Source organism: Microcaecilia unicolor, chromosome 3 (genome assembly GCF_901765095.1).
Source record: "Microcaecilia unicolor chromosome 3, aMicUni1.1, whole genome shotgun sequence".
NCBI lineage: Eukaryota > Metazoa > Chordata > Amphibia > Gymnophiona > Siphonopidae > Microcaecilia > Microcaecilia unicolor.
This window is the reverse complement of record NC_044033.1, coordinates 216,859,310-216,877,272: the sequence shown is the minus strand read 5'-3', so window position 1 is coordinate 216,877,272 and position 17,963 is coordinate 216,859,310. Positions and strand designations below refer to the sequence as shown.

General features: G+C 50.0%; 1 protein-coding gene and 1 long non-coding RNA gene across 4 annotated transcripts in view; one reads left to right on the top strand and one right to left on the bottom strand.

Annotated features, from left to right (window-relative positions):
* Positions 1–17,963, bottom strand: part of LOC115466310 (carbohydrate sulfotransferase 6-like) — a 135,040-nt gene that overhangs the window by 5,645 nt on the left and 111,432 nt on the right. For 2 of the 3 annotated variants that reach the window (XR_003941527.1, XR_003941525.1), the window contains exon 2: positions 2,504–2,623. The gene's annotated coding sequence lies outside the window, so the exon portion shown is untranslated. Of the gene's footprint in view, positions 1–2,503; positions 2,624–15,378; positions 15,477–17,963 lie in introns of all 3 variants that reach the window. The other variant, XR_003941526.1, reaches the window with a different exon arrangement.
* LOC115466311 lies at positions 6,344–17,151 on the top strand. Its single transcript, XR_003941528.1, has 3 exons — positions 6,344–6,354; positions 12,604–12,607; positions 17,058–17,151. It is a non-coding gene; the product is annotated as an uncharacterized LOC115466311 (long non-coding RNA).

Genomic DNA, 17,963 nt, shown 5'->3' with positions numbered 1-17,963 from the left:
GCCTGCCTCCCTTCTCTTCCAGTGGACGACACCACAAAATGGCGGCGCCCAGCCCCGCCCATTGCATCCTGGGATACGCTGGGCGGGGGCTACAAATCATGTAAGGGAATCGCTTGACCGGTGGCGGCGGTGGGGGTTTGGGGGGGCTGGAGACCCACCGGATCTCCAGTCCTCCCTGAACTTGGGGGGGTGAGATCGTCGGGGGGACCGGAGGTCCGCCGGACCTCCAGCCCCCATTTTGCCTTGCTCGGGGCAAGGGTAGTCAGGGCTTGGTGGTCCCATGGACCTCCAGCCCCTGTGTTTGACAGGTTTGGGCTTTTGACAGCCCAGACCTGTCAAACAAGTGCGGGAGAATTGTGCTGAGCGCATGCTCAGGTACAATTCTCCTGCACTTCTACCCCTTGATCAGAGCAATTCTCTCGCACTTCTACCCCTTGATCAGAGATAATTGCGCTGCTTAAATTTGCATGCATTATCTCTGATCATCGATGCAGAAAAGCTCTGCGCTGTTCCAACACTATTTTTAGAGCGCTGTTTGGAACAGCGCGGGGCTTTGGATCATGAGGGCCTTAGTGCACACTAAATCCGCTACTGCCCCCTTAGTAAAGGGGCCCTAACTGGATGCTGAAAATGTTGAGGATATTTGATCCAGGGCATAGCCAGACACTCAATTTTGGGTGGACCTGGGCCCAAGATGTGGGGGCAGAAGAACTCTGCCTTGTCCCACAAGTGATTTGGTCTCTCCCTCTCTTGCCTGCATGCCATATGGTCTCTCAAACATCCTCCCCTCCCCTGCATACCTTGTAAATAGCAGATCTTCGCCTGCAGTGAGCAGCGACTGATACATACTGCTCGCACCAGCCCCACAGCCTTCCCTCTGAGCAACTTTCTCTTTCCGCATAGGTGGGAATACATCAGAGGGAAGGCTGTGAGGCAGGTGCGAGCAGTATGTATCAATCGCTGCTCACTGCAGGTGAAGATCTGCTATTTACAAGGTATGCAGGAGGAACAGTTGTTGGGAGTTTTTGGCTGGTGGGGCTTGGGAATCCCTGCCAGCCACATCATAGGTATGCTGCTACGGGGTGGGCCTGAGCCCTAAGAGTGTGGGCCTCGGCCCACCTGAGCCTACCCTTGGCTGCGCCACTGTTTTGATCCCCTAAGTGCCCTGGAATTACTCTTAGAGGGCCTTTTACCAAGCCACAGTAAAAATTGTTCTGCAGTAGTGTGAGCGTGTGGGAATCCTGTGCGCCAAGGCCACTTTTTACCGCGGTGAAAAAAGGCCTATTTTAAATTTTATGTCAGTAATGGTCGTTCGCTACTTGAACAGTTGGTGTGTGGCCATTACTGCCTAAGCCCTTACCGCTCGATTGCCACCAGGAACGCCTATTCCCTGCCCCCCATGCTAGAAAATAAAAATTATTTTCCGGTGTGGTTATCAATAGAAATCAAACAAAATAAAACATGGAAAAGAAAATAAGATGATACCTTTTTTATTGGACATAACTTAATTACATTTCTTGATTAGCTTTCGAAGGTTGGCCCTTCTTCGTCAGATTGGAAATAAGCAAATGTGGTAGCAGATAGTATATATAAGAGAAACATGAAAGCATTACTTTGACAGTCCTGTCAGAGTGGGAGGGGTGGGGGTATGCATGGGGACATCAAAGGCATTTCATTGATATTCTAACAGAATGGGTGTTGGTAGGTGAGAGGAGGGTAATAAACAGAGAAATACAACTTTATGGTTTATAATGGGTTAGAAAACCCAGATCCTTATTAAGTCCTGTTTGTTGGGTGTCAAAATATTCAATCAGGGCACCAGTGATTTCACAGTAAGAATACTGAAAGGTAATTTTAAAACAATATACAGGAACGTAAGACCTTTGAAATAAGAATGATTGAATATTTTGACACCCAACAAACAGGACTTAATAAGGATCTGGGTTTTCTAACTCATTATAAAACATAAAGCTGTATTTCTCTGTTTATTTCTCTGTTTATTACCCTCCTCCCACCTACCAAACCCCATCCTGTTAGAATATCAATGAAATGCTTTTGATGTCCCCATGCATACCCCCACCCTCCCACTCCGTCAGACTGTCAAGTATGCTTTGATGTTTCTCTCATAGTATAATATCTGCTACCACATTTGCTTATTTCCGATCTGACGAAGAAGGGCAACCTTCGAAAGCTAATCAAGAAATGTATTAAGTTATGTCCAATAAAAAAAGGTATCATCTTATTTTCTTTTCCATGTTTTATTTTGTTTGATTTCTATTGATAACCTTTAAGAGTGGACTAACACGGCTACCACACCTCTCTACTTTCCGGTGTGGGAAATGGCATTCGCCAAAAATAGAATTACCACAGCGTGCCTGGGTGTGCCCAGCAGTTGTTCAGTTTTCTCCCCGCACTACACACGCAGTAGCCCTACTGCCCTTTCATAAAAGGGCCCCTTAGAGAGTGACAGAGACCTCGCAGTGAAAGAAAAGTGAGAACTTACCATCAAAATATGTAGTAGCGGCACAACTCTCCCCCTCGTTGCAATCGATTGAAATCGGATTGTAATCACACTTTTGCTGATTTTTCTGCTTCAAACAAATATTGCATTTCAGACCCCACACTACAAAAATCATAAAACAAAAATTAAGTCAATGATTTAAAAAGTAAATTGCCAGGAATCACAATCAGGAAAAAAGTGAGCGCTCAGTGCATGGTGGGACAATTTTCACAAGTCCACATGTATGCCTGCACTTTTTAGAGATGTCCATAGGCTAGAAAAAGGTGGTTAGTTTTCATCTAGTTCACAATTTATTTTCACAATTTTGACGTAAATATTTGGTTAGTTTTACGCGTTCGTTTTGTCAGGGATATTTTATCACGTGCTAAATTGATTTACAGCCCAGTGACTGACAAACTAAGGGGCCCTTTTGCTAATCTGCACTAAAAGGGGACAGGCACTACGATTAATGCGAGCTAGGTCACTTTTAGTGAGGCTGTAAAATGGCTGCCTTTCAGGTTTTTTTCTATTAATGGCCAGGCGCAAATTTCCAAATTTACCATTAGCTCATGAGCCCTTACCGATACCTATTTAGTAGGTGAAAAGGGCTCACGGACTAACCACGCGCTAATCGGTTGGCGTGTGGCAATGTAGATCCGCTACTCGATTAGCACTGGGCATGCCTATTCTCCGCCCCCAAACGCCCCCAGAGCTAAAAATTACAATGGGGCTGATATTCAGACCGCAAGAGTTAGACCAGCGAACTCCCACGGTTGGCACTGAACCTGGATATTCAATGCTGGGCCGTTTCCGGTGACCGGCACTGAATATCTGGTTTATTTTTGGACGGTTTAAAGATCACCGGCTAAGTTCAGACTTAGCTGGTTATCTTTAAACCAGCCAAAGATATCTGTTTTCATGTGGCCAAATATGGCCGCTAAATCGGCTTTAAAAATAGGCAGAGAGCCCTTTATATTGGGCGATATAACCAGTAATCTGGTAGCCGCTAACCGGGGATATTCAGCAGGGGGATATCTGATTATCCGCCGCTGAATAGCCAATTAAATGCTATTTACCTGGTCAGCAACCACTCTGGTCGGTTAAATAGCGCTGGATATCAGAGGGAGGGGGGGATGTTTATGAACTACAGCAAGGTGCCTGAGTGTGTCATGCAGTTGTGCATTGTGGTGCAAGGCAAGTAGTAGTAAAAAGACTCCTAAGTCACACTACATCAGCTCTATGCCCCGAAAATGGCAAGAATAAATCAAGGTCAGGTATACATATAAAGTAGCACATATGAGTTTTATCTTGTTGGGCAGACTGGAAAACTCTTTTTATTGGAAAAAACTAAAAACAAATAACATACAAATCAAAAACAGCCCCTAGCTATACACGGTCCTCCTATCTATGTACACCCCCTCCCCCTCCTCAATAGTACAGTGGAAACTGTTTATTAAAAAGACCAAAGAAAAAAAACCGGACATGCAAATCAAACCCCAGGCTCCTAGCTAGACATGGTCTGCCTATCTATGTACACCCCCTCCTCAATAATACAATGGATCAACCCCCCCCCCCCGACCCCCCACAACCCCTTCAGACAACTGGCACACAATCCCCTGGGAAGCATGTCCCCTCATGGCGGCTTAAGCCTCACGTGTCTCCACCACCTCGAAGCCACCCCCACCCCTTTTTCCACCCTTTCCCACTTCGCCGCTTCCTGCACCGCCCTTACCACATCCCAGCTGACTACCTCCGCCGGCCGGACCTCCTGGTACAGGGACACCCTGCAGCGCGCCATCCAGAGGCAGTACCGCAATATCACCGAAATCAGAAAGCGTGTTACCGGATCCCCGCGTCCCTCTCCACCCTCTGGGCCATACACCCAGTCCGCATAGCTGTAGTTGCGGAAACTGGGGATCTGCAGCAACGAGGAAACCCGGTCAGAGACCTGGACTGTAAATGGGCACCTCACCAGGAAATGCTCCATCGTCTCTTCAGTTCCAGCACATTCCTCCCGTGGGCACCCTCTATCCCGCACATTGCGATATTTCAAATTTCCTCGGACGTACAGTCTACCGTGAAAGGACAGCCACGCCAGGTCTTTATACTTCACCGGGATGCGGTTCGAAGCAATCAACCGTAACCCCTGCTGCATCCGTGGGGCCGGCGCGTCCCTCAGCGCCAGAGGAGCTGAGAACACCTGCGCCCGTACTCTGTCCATCCAGACCCCCCGTTGTCCTGCCTTCACCTCCCCCACCGTCAGCCCCCACACCCTCACCAATTTCACTAGGGTCTTGCAATAACTCACCCCCCCCGGAGCCCCCCTTCGCAGTGCCACTACCCTCCCCCCCTCCCGCCATAGGTCCCAATATCTCGGCCACCACTGCAGGACACTCCTAGCCCACCCCGGTGGCTCCCGCCCTACCGCCCTCCCCAGATTGAACTGCAGGAACAAAGCGCTGAAAAACAGGACTGGGTTTATCATGCCCACCCCCCCCCTCCCTCCTAGGCAGATAGGTAACATTCCGTTTTACCGGATTCGTCCTGTTGCCCCAGAGCAGCCGGAAGAACACCCCATACAAGGCCGCGTACCGGCTCTCCGGCAGCAGGCAGATGTAACTGATGAACAGAAACAAAGGAACTAAGTGTGCCTTGATGAGCTGTACCCGCTCCCCCATGGTCATTTTCCACCCCTTCCATCTATCCACCCTCCCCTTCACTTCTTGGAGACACCTATCCCAGTTGTAGAGCCTATAATCCCCCTTCTCGAAGTATATTCCCAAGACCCGTATACGTTCCACAGCTGTAGGAAACCTACCTCCCAACTCAAATTGCAGCCCCTGATCCCCAACCCACAGGCTATTGGACTTTTGAAAATTGACCTGCGACTATTCCTGGATCAGGTTCTGCAATCTACCTCCCTCCCTCTGGTCCGCTACCCACACTGTAACGTCATCTGCATACGCCACGACCCTTAACTGGTTATTGTCCCCCACCTCCACCCCTTCCAGCCCCTCCGCCCCCCCTTCTCCAGCCGTCTTATAAAAGGGTCGATGGCGTATGCATACAACAGCGGGCTGAGTGGGCACCCCTGTCGGACCCCTGCCCCTACCTCAAACCCCTGCCCTCTCCACCCGTTAACCAGGGGAAAACACCCCGCATGCCGATAGAGTAGCTGTAATTGCTCTATCCAACCCTTCGGAAACCCATAGCGCTCCAGAATGCTCCATAGGACACCCCACTGCACTCTATCAAACGCTTTTTCCTGGTCGAGTGTTACCAACAGCCTACCATGCCCTCCCACTCTACTGCGTTCTACCCCCTCCCGCACCCACGCTGCAGCTTCCAAGACCCCTCTCCCTTTAACCCCACATGCTTGCGAGGCTGCTAGCAAATCCCCAGACACCTGCCTCATTCTCTGGAATAGCATTCGTGCGAAGATTTTTCGATCCTTATTAAGCAGTGCTATAGGCCGCCAGTTGGCCAGCATCGCCGGGTCCTTCCCCTTACTTAATAGGATAAGCGCCGCCTCTGTCAAGGAACTAGGCAAGGAACCCTCCAACTGGGCTGCCCCCCATACCCTCACCAGGATCGGCACCAGCTGCTCCTTAAAGGCCTGGTAGAACTCAGTTGTTAGCCCATCCGGCCCCGGCGAGGTCTTCCTGTGGAGCGCCCCGATTGCTTCCTCCACCTCCTGTTCTGTCCATGGGTTCAAGAGGGCCTGAAGCTGGGGTCCCCCGTGACCTATCCCCGGGGTTCCTTCCACATAACACTCCATCTGCTCCATATCAATCTGCTGGGCTGAAAGGAACGCCGCAAAGTGGTCCCTCACTGCCCCCAGAATCCCCTCCTTGGTGTCCTGCAGGACCCCCCGTGCATCCCGCACCCCCTCCATCACCCTGCGCGCCCTCCGCTCCCGGCAGCATGCGAAGGGGTCCGGGCTACACATTTTCCCGAAGTCCCGCTCATACACCAAGGAGGTGTAGCGGTTGTACTGTACCTGCTCCAGGAGTGCTTGGAGATCATGTATTTCTTCCTCCCTCCCCCCTTGTGAAATCAATGTGTCCCTCTTTTTCTTTATTGCCATGCCCAACTTTGTCCTTTCCCTCCCCTCCCTTCTCGCCTGTCTGAGAAAGAATCCCCGCGTTCGTCTTTTCACTGTATCCCACCACTCCCCCAATGACTGAAATGCCCCCTGCACTGACACCTGATCTTCCAAAAACCGGCGGTACTCCTCCCGCACCTGCTCGCTACCTAACCACTTTAAGTTTAGTCGCCATAACCCCCTCCCTGGCCTCTGCGCTGCCGCCCCCCCCACCTGAAGGAGGACCATGTGGTGGTCTGAAAAGTCCACGTCCACGGTTCGTGGACCCCCCAGACAAACCCCCTTCTTTACCAGGAATCTATCGATTCTACTTTTACACTGCCCTCGAAAGAACGTGAACCCCTCCTGTTCCTCACAGAAGGCCACATGCGCGTCTACCAGCTCTGCCTCCCGCATGATCCCTGCCAGCCTCACCCCGTCATAGCCCACCTGTACCGATCGTCCCCCACTATCCTTTTTCCGCAATATGGTGTTAAAATCTCCCCCCCAGACTACTTGGCGTGAAGTGTATAGGTAGGGCTTGATCTTCCCAAAGAGGAGCACCCTTTCCTTCTTGCTTTGGGGCCCGTACACATTCACCACCCTCAGTGCTCTATCCTCCCAAATCGCATCCACAACAAGACATCTCCCCACCCCCAGCTCCACCACTCGCTGAATATTCACCCGGTGGGACTTAAATAAGATCCCCACCCCACCATACCTCTCCCCCGCCAACCCCCACACCGAGGGACCCCACTTCCAGGCCCGCCTTGCCCGCCTGATCACCTCAATGGACCGCAGCCGAGTCTCCTGGAGCAGGAAGCAATCTGCTTGGACCCTCGCGAACCAGTCATACGCTAAACCCTGCTTCTTCGGAGAGGCGATGCTGGCCACATTCAGCGTGGCAAATGTCAACACTAAGCCTGCCATCCTCATTGCGAGTCACGGGTCTGCTCACTCCCAACTTCTTTCCTTATCTCCTGGGATACCCCCTTCTTACCCTGAAGCAGGTCCTCTGCTATGCGGTCTACATCATCCCCTGCCAGATCCCCCTCCCCCCCCCCCGCAGCCGTCCTGTCTGCACCTTACCCCCCCCCTCCCCCTTTCTTCCTTCCTTTCTTCTTTGCTCTATCCGGACCCACCCCCTGATCCCTCCCTCTCCCCTCTTCACCCCCGCCCCCTACCTCCTCCTCCGAGTCCTCCACCTCCCCCAAGTCCTCCAAGTCCTCCAGATCCTCCTCTAGCTCCACTCTGTCCCCCCAAGCCTGCACTTGGGCCTTCACCACCTGCCCGGCCCCCTCAGCTTTCCTCTTACTCCCCTTTCCCCTCCCTCCCTCCCTTCCCTCTTCCTCCTCCCTCACCCCTCCCCCTCCCCCCAGAGCCTTCCCGCCCTTCTTCCTACCACCAGTACCCTCCTCCAGTGCTTCCTCATATTTCCGTTTGCCCTCTCCAATCCCCCCTGCCGCCCCCTCTTCCTCCATTAACTCCACCTCTTCTCCTTCCCCCTGTTCTTCCTCCTCCCTCCCAACCTCCCTATCCTCCTCCTCCTCCTCCAACACCTGAAATCTGTTCCCCCCCCTCTTCCCCTGCAGCGACCCCTCCCTGCCCACCCCTAGTTTCCCCCCCCTCCGAAACTTCCCTTTCCTCTGTGGCACTTGTACCCACTCCCCCTCTCCCCCCTGCTCCACTCCTGACCCAGCCCCCTGCCGCCCCCCCTCCTGCATCCCCTCCTTCTCCCCCCCTTGCCCCTCCCTGCCTATCACCCCCTGCCCTATCCCCTCCTCCATTACCCCCCCTCCCCGTCCCTTCCCCCACATATCCCACTCGTTATGGGCCGCCCTAGGGCAGTTCCGATATGCATGGCCTAACCCGCCGCAGAGGTTGCACCTGATCGCGGTGCAGTCCTCTGTGGCATGCTGATCCCCGCATCTTCCACACTTTACCACTGGGCATGACATGCTGAAGTGCCTAAACGAACCACATCTGAAGCACTGCCGCGGCTGCCCCTTGTAAAAGCACAGTATCCTGTCACGACCGATAAAGGCAGCCGAAGGAATGTGCTGGACCACATGGCTCTCCTGTCTCAATTTGACCAGGGCTCCCCAACCTCCTGCCCAAACCCTGCTTGGATCCGGTAACTTTGTAAGTGGGGATCTCAGCTCCGCGTACCTCTGTAGCCAGTAGGCTAAATCTGCCCCAGAGATAGACTCATTTCTCACGAGCAGGGTGATCTGCACCAGGTCCGGCTTGCTGACTGGAATGGCCCTGAGGTCCCGCCACTCCCCCTTTCCCCTCACCCCCTCGTACCTTTCCCAGAATATTTCCATCCCCCTCTGGGTCATGAAGCTCAAGTCATATTCTGGGATGTTGATGGGGTGTATACACGCGTAAAAGTCCTCGGGTATAAACCCCATCCCCATCACCAGCCTCAAGACCCGATCCCTGGAGGGCATTGCCCCCTCCCCTATCCATTTGAGCTGTACCACATTTCGCCGCTTAGGCAGCTGTCCACCCCCTGTCCCCGCTCCCCCCCAACCCCTCCCTGGGCCCTCAAAACCACCCGATCTCCCCCCCTCCCTCCTTCCCCCTCCCTGGACTACTGCCGCAAAGGACTTGGACCCCAGCCCCCACCGCCCCCCCTCCACACTTGTTCCAGCCCTTCCCTCTGCCTCCCCCCCCTTCTGTCCCTCTGCCCCTCCCCTCATCCCTCTCCCTTCCTCAATATCCACCGCCCCCTCCCCCTCCCGTTGTCCCCCGTCCCCTTCCCTCTCAGACAAACATCCAGCAACGTCCATAGTCAGTTCTGCGGCTTGGGCTGCCTCCAACTGATTGTCCTGCCCATCTCCACTTCCTGGAACGTCCCTGCTCGTCCCTGCCACTGCAGGCTCCAGCCTCTGGGCTAATCGCCTCCTTTCCTCTGTCTCCTGGCGATACTCTGGCACCTGCCCAGTCAGGTCTGCAGCTGGCGATACCAGACTCCCTGCTCGCTCTGCCCCCGAACTCCCTCCAACCTCTGGCACCAGGGGCGAAGCCTCCGGAACTCCGCCGCTCCCCTTGGCTCCTCGCTCCCAGCCGTCCTGCTGGCAGGTCTGCTCCACCACCCGCTGCACATCTGTTAGACTTGCCATGTCCACTTCTGTAGTCAACGAAAGTCTCTCAATAATCGGGTTACTTCCCCCTTGCTTCTGGTGCAGTCCCTCCTGCGTTCTCCCAATGGCTGGCGCTTCCCGGGGGCATGGCTTGTCTGTTCCTGATTCCGCCACAGGCTGGCTGTTAGCACCCCCCGATTTCACCTCTTGTAATGGACAGCTGGTCAAATGAGCTCCCAGCTGCTGCCCGCTCCTATTCCTCTCTCTCCGACCCCTCTCCTGTAAACCGCCAGCTACTCCATGCTCAGGGAAGACCTCCCCTGCTCCCGGACTTCGTGGGCGGGGCTTCTCCAGATGCCATGCTGCTTCGGTTTCCACTTCAGTCATTGCAGACCCGGCCAAAAATACCGGAGTCTGCCTCTGCTGACCCTTTTCCAACAGGGCCTCCTTCACGGCAACTGTCTCTGCTGTTTGCACAACTGCAGGTAAGCCCTCTGAGACTTCGACCACCACCTCTGTAGAAAACAGGCTGCTACCTGCGTCTCCCTCTGCTGCCTCCATTATCTGGAGTTTTGAAAAGTTACTGAGTTCTGTCCTCCCCTCCACAGGTAGGATCTCTACTCCAGCCCCCACCTCAGAGCCATGTCCTGCCGCTGCCTCCTTATCCTCTGGCTGCTGGGTAAGTGCTCTGGACTGTGTTGCCAACTGTCTCATGTATTTTAAAGTGGGGTCACCTCTGAACCCAGACAACTCTTTTGAGTCTAATGCTGCTGAAGACACTGAAGCTTGCTGCAACTGTAGTGTTCCTGAACCCCCAGACTGTGGTATTGAAGCCATCCTTTCTCGGTTAACATAGAGCTCCCTCAAAGGATTCACAGAGCCCTTTTTTAAACAGTGCAACAAGTGTTCTTTTTTCCCCAACAACTTTGATATCCGGGCTTCCTCTTTAACATACATTTGTCTGTGCTCCGCTGGGGCAAATTTACACATAGTTCTTGCCATTTTCAGACGTTTTCCTAGCTCCACTACTTCTTTTTCCACCAGCTTAATTCGTCTTACAATATTTACCACACTACTTGCTGGATCATCAGGGTCATAGCTCACTTCAAGGAACTCCTCATCTGACGATCCACTCTCCTCACTCTCACTCTCAGCTGCCTCCAGCAAAGGCTTCTGGCAAACTTCCATCGCCTCTTCCTTCTCCCTTCCTTGGAAGCGCCCTTCTGGGGCCTGTACTATCTTCCTCCCCCCTCCACTGTCTTCTCGCTTACCTTCCGCAAGCTGGGCCATGGAGGGGGAAATGCTCTGGTGGCCTCCACTGGGCTGCTTCTCCCTTCGGTCCACTGGACTCCTTTCCCTTCTCCCGGTAGTCAAACCAGGGAGAGAGCCACTCCTTTCGGCCTTCTGGTCCCGGGCCCCAGGAGGCCCCATAGCCTGGGACTTTCCTGAGGCCTTCTCCCCAGGGACCCTCCTCATCTTTGGGGAGGGAGCTAGGTCTCACTCCCTTTCCACTGGAAGTCAGCAGAGCTCTCTAAAACACCTCCTTCCTCCTCAGCAGACTGGATGGACCGTACAGGTCTTTATCTGCTGTCATCAACATCAATTAGATGGTAGTTCAATAGCAGAAATAAGGTACATGAGCAGAGCTGCCAAGGGGTCCAACTTTTTCAGCGGGAAATTTAGGGCCCGCCCCCAGCTCACCTATAGGTCCACCCACAGCTCCACCCTTGACACACCTCGCTGACATGGAGGGGCATAATCGAACGGAAACGCCTATCTCCATGGGCGTTTATCTCCGAGAACGGGTCTGTGAAGCGGCGGGCCGAACCGTATTTTCGAAAAAATGGATGTTTTTGAGCTGGGCGTTTGTTTTTTTTAGTGATAATGGAAACTAAAAATGCCCAGCTCAAAAATGTCCTAATCCGAGCCATTTGGTCATGGGAGGGGCCACGATTCGTAGTACACTGGCCCCCCTGACATGCCAGGACACCAACTGGGCACCCTAGAGGTCAGTGCAGTGGACTTCAGACAACGCTCCCACATGCATAGCTCCCTTACCACGGGTGCTGAGCCCCCAACCCCCCTCCCCCAAAACCCACTACCCACAAATATACAACACTACCATAGCTCTTAGGGGTGAAGGGGGCACCTACATGTGGGTACAGTGGGTTTTGGAGGCCTCCCATTTACCAGCACAAGTGTTACAGGTAGGGGGGATGGGCCTGGGTCCACCTGGCTGAAGTGCACTGCGGTACCCACTAAAAGTGCTCCAGGGACCTGCATACACGCAGGCCTCTAGGACTTGTTCCTGCTGTATAACATTGGCACACCAGTTGACACCTGAAGACTAATCTCTCCAAAAACGCCCTTTATTGGAATAACCGCGTTTACTCACAGTTAACTGCAGATCAGAGGTTGTGCCCCACTGGCAACGAGTCTCCCTGGTACTGAGATGAGCAGTAGGTCTGAGCTGGCAGAATGCTGTACAATGCCCTCTTTCAGCCACATTCAAGGGAAGAACTAAGTTGTCTAACGTGGCTAACACAGGAAAGGGAACTAAAACTGGCTTACAAAAATGGCCACTACCGCTTGGACTACAACAGGAAACACAACAGGGCACACTCTGACCCAGTAGGCAGGGGGAAAAGCACCATGGGAGAAGAGCCTACCAACATCGTGAGACTGTAACACAAGCTAATGAAATCACGGAGCCCAATACCCTACACCTACCACAATGCAATGCTGATGTGACCCTGTAGTGCACCCGAGAGCCACATCTGACCCAGGGAAAGGCTGTGAGAGGATAGAACACATTCTGCTGTCATGGAGGTGGGTACGGCATTTGAGGCTGGCATAGAGGCTGGAAAAAAAGTTTTTAAAGTGGGTTTTTTTTTGGTGGGAGGGGGTTAGTGACCACTGGGGGAGTCCAGGGAGGTCATCCCCGATTCTCTCCAGTGGTCATCTGGGCAGTTGGGGCACTTTGTTGGGACTTATTCGTGAAAAAAAGGTCCAAAAAAAGTGACCCAAAATCGCGGTAAAAATGCCTTTTTTTTCGATTATCAGCTAAAGACGCCTATCTCTCCTCGGCTGATAACCATGCCCCAGTTCTGCCTCCACCACGCCTCCGACACGCCCCCGTCAACTTTATTCGTTTCCGCGATGGAGTGCAGTTGGAAACGCCCAAAATCGGCTTTCGATTATACCGATTTGGGCGCCTTTGCGAGATAAACGTCTATCTCCCGATTTAGGTCGCACTATAGGCGTTTTTCTCTTTCGAAAATAAGCTGGATAGCCTGCTGCACCAGCAATCACCTCCTCTTCCAGCGACAGCAGGTGACGCCTTAATAAAACATCATCTGCTACCATGGGACCAGCCTCACGATAAGAGCTGTGGGATGATGACGTTCCCCGCTGGAAGGGGAAGCTGCTCTGTGGGAGATCCCGGCTCACTAGCAGGAGTATGGGAATCACTTGGCAGGTGTGCATCAAATGCATCCTAAGCAAGACAAGCATGCATTTACAGAAGAGTGCTTAGGAGGAATTTTTGCATATACAGCTCAATACACACGTATATGCTAATATTATAAATATTTACATGCATAATTGAAATGTAAGCGTTAGTTCCTTCTTCATAGAATTACTCCTTGTGCAACTGAAATCAATGTAGAGTGCACCGTGAGCCCACAGCGGTATTCGGCGCTGGAGCCGCTCACAGTCGTGGGCTGAACTGACCTGGGCCATGCGCATCTCCCTGCCCTGACCACAGAGGTTTTATGACAGGAGACGGTATGACGTCAAAAAGTCAAAGCCATCTCCCCCACGCAGCCGCCATATTGTGTGACTCCAAACATTCGCAGACACTATTGAAAACAAAAGCAAACAGGTGAGGTTTATGACTGCCTATGTGTGGTTTTTTTTTTTTAATTTGACAGCTTTTTTATTTATTTGAAAGCTTCCCATATGCACCTCAAGGGTTTTTTTTTTTAAACCTTTATGGGGGGGGGGAGAGGGGGGAGTTCAGCAGCGGCAGACTTGTATTTGGAGCCGCGGAAGGCTCGATTTTTGTAGGAGGTAGATTTAAGAAAGTCCCTGGCTCTGTCTGAGCCTTGGGGCCGAGCACTCCCATGGCTCTAAAAACAATTCTGCTGCTCCAGCCACCCACATCTGCGGTGGGACCGTGGCTCACCCCCCAGGACCCCCCAATGTTTTAAAAAAAAACCCTCAGGTTACATATCAGAAGCTTTCAAATGCATAAAAAAGCTGTCAGACACACATATAGGCAGTCATAAACCTCACAAGTTTGCTATTGTTTTCAATAGCATCTTCGAATGTTTGGGATCACAAGCTCCACCCACTGGCTTCAGCCCACAAAATGGGCCAGATAGGCTCATGCCAACTCCTGTCATAAAATCTCCTTGGCATTGACTACCCAGATATCAACTCTCATCTGAAAGTTAACCAGGCATCAGTCGATATTCAGACAGGTGCTTGATTAACATTAGCAGATACAGTTGGACAACCTTTTTGCACTTAGCTGATTGGTGGACTGAAAATCGCTGCTAAACAGTTAAGTGGGTGCTCTGGTCCCGGCCCTCCCCTCTTTGTTCTGTTCAAACTGTTGCTTCTTGATCAATATTGTCCATAAGAACTACCAGCTGCAGTTCTTCCTTGAGGCCGAAAATGAAGATCCAGGTCTTGCCTGTCCGTTCAAAGTTATTTAGCTGCCTGCTGAAGTCCAGTATATGGTTAGCAACCCAAATAAAGTTTAAGACATTCTTTTTAATGTCCTAACTGTATCATCTTGGCCATCTTGTCTAAGGCATGGAGTCGGCAGGCTATGACATTTTGATCGTTAGGGGACCTCCTTGAAAAAGCTTGTTGCGAAACACGTGCCGTGTCGGAGCACTGTGTCCCTATTGCCGACAAGTTTTGAAATTTTCATCTGAAGATCAGTATATTGCTAAAGGTTTACACTATTTACAAGCGTAAACCTAATTTAAGGATAGGGAAGGTGTTTGAGCCGATGACAATGCGAGCGCATAAGACTCTACTAAAAGTATGAAAGCAGTGTGGCGTGGCGTGGCTAAGGTTCATTGCCTATCACTTTAAAAGTAGAAGGTTTGTGTTGAAGCTCGTTGTGCTTGATATTCAATAAAGGAACATTGGATTCTAGTGGACTAACTGTATCAGGGCACTTACCTGGTTAGAGGGCTGAAAAATTGCCACTAACCAGATAACCTAGCTCTGCGCATGGACAGCCCTATCATTAACCAGATAGTGTTATGGATGTTTATCAGCCGCACTATCTTGGGATCTCCTGCTGAATATCAACCCAACTATGAACTGAGAATTGAACATCTAGAAGTCTACTGAGCTACCCTATATATAATTAAATTAATGTTGACAATTTCAATCTGACTGGTCATTATCAGTAGCAGTGACATCAAATGAAAAGACCAAAGAGTACAAGGAATGTAAATATGTGACCTCGATTTATTCATAAAACCATATAAAATGAAGCACAGTCCAAACTTCTGTAGATCAGAGGAATGAGACTCTTGGATTCATCTGTGAGGATTTTGTACGCCTATTCCTGACTTCTCCATGTCATGTATTAATTTCCCAATATGAATACTGAATCTTTCAGATAAGATTCGTTGATCTACACTTGATAACAAAGTTGCTCTGATTTGGTAGTGTTATACCTATAGAGTTGTTCCAGCCCCTTCATTTTCAATGGAGGTGAGACAGGCCAAACGTAAATTGCACCTTTTCAAGTGGAAATGGAGGAAGTTTTTGAAATCTGTAATTAAGGATGAAGATTTAGCTTTCCTCTCTGAAATTATGTCTTTGGTAGGTACTTTAGAAGAATAAGGACTGCATTGAATCAACTGAAAAAATTGTTTGCCATGGTTAGAGATTTAACTCGTATCTGTATTTGACCAGTGCCTGATGGTTTTCCCATGAAGTAGCCAATGTTAATACTTGGTTCTCAGTAACACTGGTCCTAATGGACACCTCTGCGGTGGTTTTATGAGACAGATTTAATGCTGTGTCTAGGCATAACATCTCATTAACTCTGTCAGAGATTAATACTTCCTACCGTATATTTGATTCATATCATCATGGGTAGTAAAAGTCATGAAGATTGCACTTTGTGATATGATCTTTGCGGTTAAAATGCATCATCAGTTGAAGGGGTTCTTCCTAGTAGCCTGGAGCATATATAGATCCACCTTATCTTGAAAGGATAGATATTAGTGTCTTACCTACTGGACAACAGATGAAAGTGAGAAACCCCAGAAACATAAACTTGCTCATCTTCTCTTCTTCAAAGTAAGGAAGGACCTCTGAAATAACCAAAGATGAATAGCCAAGAAAAAAAACTTATCTCTCTTTCTCTCAGAATACACTTGATCTTCCTCTTATATACACACTGAAAGGCATCAGCGGCCAATCAAACTCGCTGTGTCTCTGTACATGATCTACATCCCATGTGCTGATTAGCTAAAATCAACAAGGTTGTTTTCCAAGAAAGAACATTATTTCTGTCCACAGACTCCAGCCTTTCTCATAAGCCATGACATGAATTGGAGAGGATATATTGACAGAAGAAGAAACACAGCCTTCTGCCCAGATGGCCAGTCTTCTGATCTTCCTATGATATAAGGATATGCATCATAAGACAGAACAACATCTGCTTTTTCTGAGAGGAATTTGTGGCTCATAATGTGCTCATACACTGAAAATCAGATTGGATGTTTGTTCCCACATAGAGTTACCAAAGTTCATTCAAGTCATCATAAGATTTTGACCAAGACGTTCTATTAATGTATCCTATGACACTAGAGAATGAAGTTCAGATGGTCTATTGCTCTATGGGTTGTCTCCAGGAGGCAGAATGCCACACTCAACACCAGTAAGAACAACTCCACCATCCCCGGAAACATCAAGACATGCACCGAAATTCAGCAAAAAAATTGCATGGGGTGGCCAGTACTTAAGGTGCAGATGAACCTGGGACCTACACAAAAACACTGAGACAGTATCTGCTGAGGGGAAGAAAACCTCACTGGTGTATTACAACCCGTTGCTATTTTGGAAAGCTAGCGAGTTCAAAAAATATCCGAGGGAAGACTCTTGATGCAGGCTATTGTGGTCGAAACATGACTCGTGTCGAGTCATTGGATGTTTTAATAAACATTTTGCATTTCTTGGACATCGTCTAGCTTCTACTCTTTTGTCACCTTCACTGTATTTGGCGTGTCTTTGCGACTGCGAGGTACCTGCGAGGGTTCTTGTTTTTCAGTGTGCATTATTTATTTAGATGTGCAGCTCCATTCTAGACAAGTCATAGAAGTAGGAGTTGAGACACGCAGGTCAGGAAATCGTGTGCAAGTGAGCTAACAGGGAGCAGCTCATTTGCATGCAATTTCCTTCATGCATGTCCATTCCTTTCCAAATCGCTAAGGGATCGGTAAGGGAAGGGCTTTTTCCGTTCAGTTAGTGCATCAGTTAGTCCACTGCAGTGTGTTCTGGGGGACCAGTGCACTACGAATGCTGGCTCCTCCCATGACCAAATGAGTTGGATTTCATCATTTTTGAGATGGGCGTCCTCGGTTTCTATTATTGCCGAAAACCGGGGATGACCATCTCTAAGGTCGACCATCTCAACATTCATGTCAACCATCTCTAAGGTCGACCTAAATGTTGGGATTTGGGCGTCCCCGACTATATTATCGAAACGAAAGATGGCCGCCCATCTTGTTTTAATAATACGGGTTTCCCCACCCTTCGCGGGGATGTCCTGCGAGGACGCCCTCAGGAAAACTTGGGTGCCCCATTCAATTATGCCCCTCTAGGGCTTTTCAGCTTGAAGAAGAGGGGAGATATGATAGAGGTCTATAAAATACTGAGTGGAGTGGAATGGATAGATGTGAATTGCTTCTTTACTCTTTCTAAAAGTACTAGGACTAGGGGGCATGCAATGAAGTTACTTAGTAGTACATTTAAAACAAACCGTAGAAAATATTTCTTTACGCAATGTGTAATTAATCTCTGGAATTCAGTTGCCAGAGAATGTGGTAAAAGCAGTTAGCTTAGCAGGGTTTAAAAAAGGTTTGGATAATTCCTTAAAGGAAAAGTCCATAAACCATTATTAAGATGGACTTATGAAAATGGACTGCTTATTTCTAGAATATCAAAAAATATTCACAGAATGTGTAAATGCAAATATAATAGTCTTAAAGGCTGTTAGATTAAAGTGAGGGAGAGTCTCATATATAATGCA